We start from the raw sequence: 8,086 nt of genomic DNA on the forward strand, positions 1-8,086 counted from the left end.
CTTGTTATCAGTCTTTTCTGAAAAAGTAACACCAATGGCCAAATGTCAAATATAGGGAGCTTTTGTCAATATTTATATTTAAATCTCAGACAAAATGTAAACTCAAAATTTTTTACATTAAACTCATTACATTCTTTCTTTTAAAATGAACCAAAAAGATTACTGGATTATTTCAATAGAAGCACTCCATAACTGCTATCTGATTTTATAGGTTCTCTGTGCTTTTTTTTTTTCTGTTTTTCAACTATTTTATAATTCTTATAAATTGTAGATAACTGATAGCAATGCAGATGATCGCTGTCCAGAATCATGCAAATGAATTTTGTCTAGCATAAATGGAATTGATTTCTCTTTACCGCTCATAAAATAAGCCAGTTTTGCAACTATGTGTAAATTAATTTCAGCATACTTAATCTTCATATATGTGTGATTCTCTCTCACTTTAATCAACTTTAACATCTATGACTCCTTCGATAATTAATGAGTTAAATAAAATCTTTGGCAGGTGTCCATTTTATGGTTGTATGGGAGTCATGAATATATTCCCTTTTGGAACCTCAACCTTCCTTTTGTTCTTTTACTCCATTCAGTCTCCATATCCTATGCAGCCCACCTCAAATACGTTTTAAACCTGCCTTTGCTAATAAGTTAGCCCTATCAGGGCCCTCATCATCTCATCAATACACTGTATTAGAAGTCTAATTGATATATAAATGTTTGTTGAATAAATGCGAGAGCGCCCAGGTTTGGGATTGGGAGTGTGTAGTCGTTCTTGTCAATAATGGGAACAGCTGGATTGCAAATAGCAACGTACCAGGACACTTTCAAAAACGTTTCTGAAGTATGGTTTCATTGATAGTTCTTTTTCTGATAAAACGTTCTGGTGCAATATTCACATTCCTTACTTCAACAATCATATAATTGTTCTTGCACACAATATTCAACTGGCTTTGCAGTGGCTTGATGCTTGGTTACATTTCTTCTTCCCTCTCTTCCATATCTTCAGGCATTGCTGGGTGACACCGAATAGTTTGTTCATCACCATCCCAGAGCATATACTGTTGGGATATTCAAATTAACAGTAATTTATTCAGCCGTTTCTTTCTTTTTTATTTTGTTTTTAGGCTTGAACATTACCAACATATATAAATTTCCTTTGCTATTCAGAGTATTCAATGCTTTATGCTTCTCTTCCTCTAAAGAATACTCCTCAAAATGTCCTTTGTCCAAAGTTGTTTTTCGTTGTTGTTTTTCTTGTTGCTATTTTCCAAGTATTTGCACTAGTAGGTGTCAACTTCAATGTTCATTCTTGTATATTCTTGTGGTGACATAAGCAGCATAAACCGGAGCCCAGAAGTCACACGTAATCTGAATATACAAATTAAGGAGTGAAAAAATGTCCTATGTCATGCCTCAAGCCTCAGGATAACATCTCAAACCACTGTTTGGAATCTAGAAGTTACATGCAGGAGCAGGTAGATAAAGAGGTTTCCACAAATAAGTTCTGAAGCTTGAAGAATGCCCAACAATTTCCTGAGTTTTGTTGACTGCACACACAAGTGATTAAAAATAATACTCTTTGAAAGGCTCAGAAGTCATCCCAGTACTTGCCTAAGTGTCACAAAGAAAAGGAGGCTTTAACATTCTTAAAAGCCTCAGGTACACTGAATTTGCCATTAGCAGAATATTTGAGTTTATGAGGACTAGAGGCAGGAGGAAAAGAAAGGCGCTCATCCTGTCCCCATTTCAGTTGCAACTACAAATGCGGTCTATGTGCCTGAATTATCTGTCACATTGTTATTATATAAACATTGTGAAGAGTGTTCATTTTATCTAGATGCCTTATAAAATGGATAAGATGTCAAAATACTCTTCTGAAACAAAGAATTTTAAAATTCAGTAAAAGTTTAAAATTGAGCTGCAATGTTTTCTAAAACATGGCCCTTTCCACAGATATGGATCTTATGAATGTCAAGACAAAGTTATAATGGATGTATATATATATATCTATTAGGAAATGTTCCCTTTTTACTAAGAATTATTTTCTTATAAAATTATGGGTTATTTTTTCACTAATATAAACCTATTATTAATTTTAATTAATAACATTACTTATAAACTAGTACATAATTATACAACCCAACATTTTATTTCTTTTTTAAAAATAAACTTTTTACTGTTGACAGTATTACAGGTATCTCCCACTCCCCCCCCCCCATCCCGCCCCTTTACCTTCATCCTCCCAGCCCCTACCCACCCCCTCATGTCTTCACTACTCGATTGCCTGTGTCCATGGGCTATGCCTATTAGCGTGTAAGCTCTTTGTCTTACCTTTTCTCATCTCTCCAACCTCACATCGAGGTATGTCAGTCTGTTCCATGCCTCCCTGCTTCTTAGTTGTTGGTCAATTCATTCTGATCATTAGATTCCACAAATAAGTGAGATCATGTGATATTTGTCTTTCTCAGATTGACTTATTTCACTTAGCATAATGTTTTCCAGGTCCATCCATGCTGTCCCAAAGGGTAAGAGATCTCTCTTTTTTACAGCTGCATAGTATTCCATTGTGTAAATGTCCCACAGCTTTCTTATCTAATCATCTACTGATGGGCACTTGGGCTGTTTCCAAATCTTAGTTATTGTAAATAGTTCTAACTGTTCTAAATGTTTATTTATAATAATAAAAGGATAATATGATAATTAGACCAGGTATCCTTCTAGACTAAGCTGGGGCTGTGAGGGAAGCGCAGGTCCCAGGTGCCAGAGGGAAGCCGGTGCTGATAGCTGGGGGAAGGAAGACCTACTCTTGCATGAATTTCGTGCATTGGGCCTCTAGTATTAGACATAAAGAAATATTTAGCAATATTAATCTCAGGATTCTACCATAGGCACCTACAAGCAAAAACTAAGTTCAAAGAAAGAAACAATAAAGATTAGAGGATAAATTAATAAAATTGAAAATGACCAACTAATAGAGAAAACTAACAAAGCAAAAATTTGTTCTTTGAAAATATTAATACAATTGATAAATCCTGGAATAGAAGACATGCTGTTTGTTTTTTTCTGGGACATGAGCACACTTACCAAAGAAATTTAGATATCTCTGTGTTCTAGATAATAGTATTTTTTTACCCTGAATAGAACTAAGACAACTATGGATATTAGTCTTTACTAAAAGCATTAGGTAAGATTTTGAAGTGTAAACAGTTAAGGGGAGGGAAGGACAGTCTCAGTTATCCGTGCAAAGACATCAAATTATGAACAAGCATCTTATGGTCACAGTTTATGAAAAAATATCCAAAACTTGGAAATAAAGCCAAGAGAGTACAGTATATATTTTCAATGTGATACTGGATGATTCTTTAATACAAACCTCTGAGGATTACATAATTCTTTCAGAAAATTAAACTGGCATGTTTACCTGTGTTTTACTATTCTCTTCAGTATTTGATTAGAGCCCAGACACTGCGAAACTCATATTAGCTTCTGTGATAGCAAATGAACTCCTAGAATTATGTTGGAGGATTTTGTTTGTTTTTAACTGTAAAGTAACCAGTTTTGTATCTAATCTAACAATCTTATTCTAACATTATTTTACTTAAGTGCCTGTAAACAGAGAGTTCCTCAAAATGGTTTTTGCATTGGCTTTATCTTACTTGCTAACGTTAGGAGACCCTTTCCATGGATATTTCACATTTATGTGGGTCTTATGAACAGAGGTTCTAATTGCTTTTGTTCTGAATTATTTTGTCAGGAATGCTTGTGTAACAAACAGCCTTGGAGGATACAGTATTTGCTTCCATAGCAAAGTTCAGGTCTGCGTAGAGCCTTGGAGGATAAAGATGGGGCTCCCGCCTGAGGGTGGGAGGATCGTGGTCAGGCATGCTTAGACTATATTACCTAAGCTCAGTTCCTCTCCCAGAATACAACCCGCTGCATGTGCAGGCGTCACCGCTCCTCCTTTACAGCAGTGTGTGCAAATTGTCGTATGGAGAACTGGCATGAAATGTGCTTGTGCTCTTGCTGCTTGCTGTGCCATGAGTGATACGTGTTTTTTTTGTCTCTGACCCAGGCATCTTATCTGCCAGCATCCATCAATCCATGGCAGGTAACTTTTGAGCTTGCAAGTAGGATAAAATCTTAAATCCTTCACAGTTCTTGACAGACACTTCATTATTTTTTTTTTAAATGGGCAAAATGTTTCAGTTGTGTGAATATATATATATAAGCTGTTTCAATTCTTTGAAAACTGCACTTTAACTTGTTGATAGGTCATTCCCTGAGATACATTAGTGGACTTATCTGCTGCATTCAATAGAATAGCATTGTACAATAAGTGAAATTTAATGAGCTGTTGAGCTAAGCATGTCTTCTCTTGGTTCATGTAGTGATTTCCAATCAACCATGCTAATTTACTTTTACTAATTGTTTCTCCAGTTTTCTCCCTTTTTTTCCTCCCTCCTGATTTTTATTTTCTTTCTTGGTTCTTGGTCAAGTCTTTCCGTTGGTTTATGTTTTATCTGAAGTGTTTGGACTAAGTCACTTTCTACACCCAAAGTAGGGACAATGGTCTAGGAGGGTGGTCTTGACAGCATAATCAGTTGAGCACCTTGTGTGATTTGTGTGTGGCTAATTGATTGCAATAATGACTGGTAATCTGTTTGTATGGTCTTGCCATTTAGTAATCTCTGCAAGGGTGATGGGGATCTGTTCTTTATCAGGTAAGACACAACAGAGAATCTGGATTGTTTTTCCTGTTTGACTATTTGTGAACACCTATCAATTAAGAAAATATTTGCCCATTGGAAAGGAGAATAGCCCTTTGATATCTGAACTGTGGAGTTTTGTGTTCCATGTTTACTTTTACTTGTGGCTGAGGTTGTAGAAACTAAAGCTGTAAGCTCTCTGTGGTTTTCTGTGATTGAGAAGTTTTTAGCTCCTTTTGGGTGATTTCAAATATTTTCCGTCTCTAGAGAGTATTACTAAACTAGATTGTAAAGTCTTACAAAAGAAAAGAGTTCTGTTCTGATTGGTTTATGCAACTTAGATTATTACACAAACTAAAATTCCCAGAATTTCTAAAAATTAAAGAAATAAATTTGAACTAAGTTTTTAGAATCTTAGTTCAGAATCATTTTAATTCAAGAACCCAAATTCACATTATCAAGATGAAAATCTTGGACAAGTCAAACTGGAATCATAATTTTGGTTTAAAATGGGGTTTCTCTACTTTAACAATGTTGACTTTTTGGGCCAGAAAAATAAGAATTTAAAAGATTAAACTTTTTCAAAAGTCATCTCTGATTCATTTTTATTTAAACACATTATTATTATTTTTTATTTTAAATTTTGGTGGAACAGAAATAACTTACTGGATCCATGGAACTAAGGTAGGAAATCTTAAACATTTAAAATATAAAAATATTAAACTCATTTGTACTAACAAAGTTATTTTGCTAAAAATTTTTACATGTTAAAAAAATTAGTAAAAAGACAGTGTTGATTTTAAGCTACAATTAAATTATTCTAGTTTGTCCAGAGTATTATCTATTTAAGAATAACATCTTTTCTTGATTTTCAAATATAAACAAATCTCTGTAATAAAATATCAAACATTTTAAAGACTTTGGAATTTTGCCAAAAGTTCTCAGTATTGAGATCTTCTTTCAAGTAGGAACCAAGTCCATTATTTAAACTCACAGTTAACTTTGCTTCTTCCAAGTTTCACTCTTGGCAAGAGAAAAATAAACAAAAGAAGCAGGAACAATTTAATATTTCCTCTGTCCCTTTTTAATCTTTGAAATTATTGACATTATATATGCACTAGATACTCCTGGCATTTACACATAACGACAGAGCAATGTTCATGAAGAAATTAATTTCCAAATTTCCAAAGAGAAGGAAACATAAAAGGAAAGGGGAAAGAAAATGCAAGAGGAAGCCAGCTTAACACAGATATAAAATTATCACTGTAAAAGGCTACTTGCCTAGATTCTAAAGGAAGAGATGAGTTAGGTGAAAGAAACACTATTTTTACACGTATTAGTACACATACTGGAAGAAAAACATTAAAGTTCATTTAAGCAATGTAGCAGGGGTGGGCAAACTTTTTGACTCAAGGGCCACAATGGGTTCTTAAACTGGACCGGAGGGCCAGAACAAAAGCATGGATGGAGTGTTTGTGTGAACTAATATAAATTCAAAGTAAACATCATTACATAAAAGGGTACGGTCTTTTTTTTCAATAGTTTTATTCATTTCAAACGGGCCGCATCCGGCCTGCGGCCCGTAGTTTGCCCACGGCTGGTATAGGGTCTTTAACATTTCTATCAAACCTTACGATTAAAAAATTAGTACTTTTTGGGTGTGGAGAGAGCAGAGCGCCTGAAGAATGGCTTCTCTGTGTATAACACATCCAACAGCAACTTGGGCTTACTCCTCACGGATGGCAGAATACTATGGCCTTTCTGTGACATTACACGCTATAAAAAAAAATTACTACTTAGTACTCACCAAAGTAAGAAAATTTGAGGGGTCAGCTCATGTCAAAAAAGTAATCTCTCATTTGGAAACACAAGTCTGAGAATCTCCTCCCAAGGTTTTCTTCTCATTTGTTCTAATTTGTCCCTCAAATGATTCTTCTGGTTCATTTCAGAAATAGCGCACAGTGGCCACCTTCATGCTAAATTCTCCTTGGTGAAATGAGGTCAGTTAGAGAAGTAGGTACATGAATGAAAGCATGAAGGCACACACGTGTGGCCCAGAGTGTCAGAGAAGACCCCGGGAAAACTGAAACACTTGGTAAAAATTGGCTCAATCAGCAAGTCTCACAGCCTCAAGACGTCCAGCTCCAAGCAAAAGAAACTAAATGAAGCAACTATCAAAGAAACAACGCAAGACTGAGGAAAGGTGTTACTAGGTTTGGATAGGTGGCTGAAGGCAGAATTCCTAAGATAAGGATGCTGGTCTGATGAGACCTGAATTTGTCAGTCCTTGTGGATGGACTGAGAAATAAACGATTGAACCTATGCTAATCCTTTCCCTCTGAATTTTCTCTCTTGGACTCACAACAAAAAAGTGACACTGTGTTATTAGTACCAAGCCAGGTTTCCTTCCAACTATAACAGTTTTCACATCTGACCAGATAACCAAAGGATTCCTAAGAGGATTCCTCATTCCCAATACACAAAATAAACTCGGTTTCAAAGGACTTCACATGAGTCTTCTATTGGACCTGAGCACCAGTGCAGGACCTATCTCCCTGCTGCAGTGGGAGAGACCCCTGAACATGAGGTTCTAGAAGCCTCGAGGGTATATGTGATTTCAAAGCTGAGGGCCTTGAGCCCTGTCAACCTGGGGGTCTCGATCAGATCTTATGACCTACAGTATTGTCACTATCAATTTACCAAAAAAATAAAAAATTTATTGATCAAGCAAAGCTAAGTTTACTAGACTTACTCTGATAAGGGAGAGCATCAGCTCGAAAGGCTTAGTAGTGTCTTCAAAGGGAGATTTGAAGAATTCCTATAGGCAGGGTTTGGAGGGCTGGGCTTATGAGGTTTAAAGCAAGCCTCTCATGGCAGATAAATGATTGTGATAGGATTTACGGACACAGCCAAGTGTTTTAAAGAGTGAACTGTTGAAGGACAAGCAAGCTGTTTGCACAAGCCATCTATCTATTGTCCCAATAAGAGAGATGGTTATCCAAATGAGCAAAGTATTTGCCTGGAAAAAAATTGGTTTTCAGAAATTCCCTGAATAAATGGTAAAACTTACTGATTTATAGTCTCATCTTCTTGGGCCAAAATTCTCTGGAATAACCAGTTGTGTCATGGCGGCATAGGTGGTCCGAGTTCTCAGAACCTTTCTATTCTATGACCTCTACCACAGCTTGTCTAGGGGTGTGCTAGGATGGTATGGTTGTCTTAAGATAATGTCCCAGGTAAAAATCAGCTAATATTTTTTAGAGGAAAATTTTTCTTAGACTATAATATACTCTTTCTTTAGAGTGATATTATCCTTTTATTGATTTGGTGATATTTCTGTTTTTACTTTCTTGCAAATAATAAAGTTAAGAGAGGTTTTA

The 8,086-nt window shown here is 35.8% G+C and overlaps 1 pseudogene; it reads left to right on the forward strand.

Annotated features, from left to right (window-relative positions):
• The first annotated feature begins 6,361 nt into the window (after positions 1-6,361).
• Positions 6,362-6,471, forward strand: LOC132211628 (small nucleolar RNA SNORA11; annotated as a pseudogene).
• The last annotated feature ends 1,615 nt before the right edge of the window (positions 6,472-8,086 follow it).

This window comes from Myotis daubentonii, chromosome 10 (genome assembly GCF_963259705.1).
Source record: "Myotis daubentonii chromosome 10, mMyoDau2.1, whole genome shotgun sequence".
In the NCBI taxonomy this organism is placed as follows: Eukaryota; Metazoa; Chordata; class Mammalia; order Chiroptera; family Vespertilionidae; genus Myotis; species Myotis daubentonii.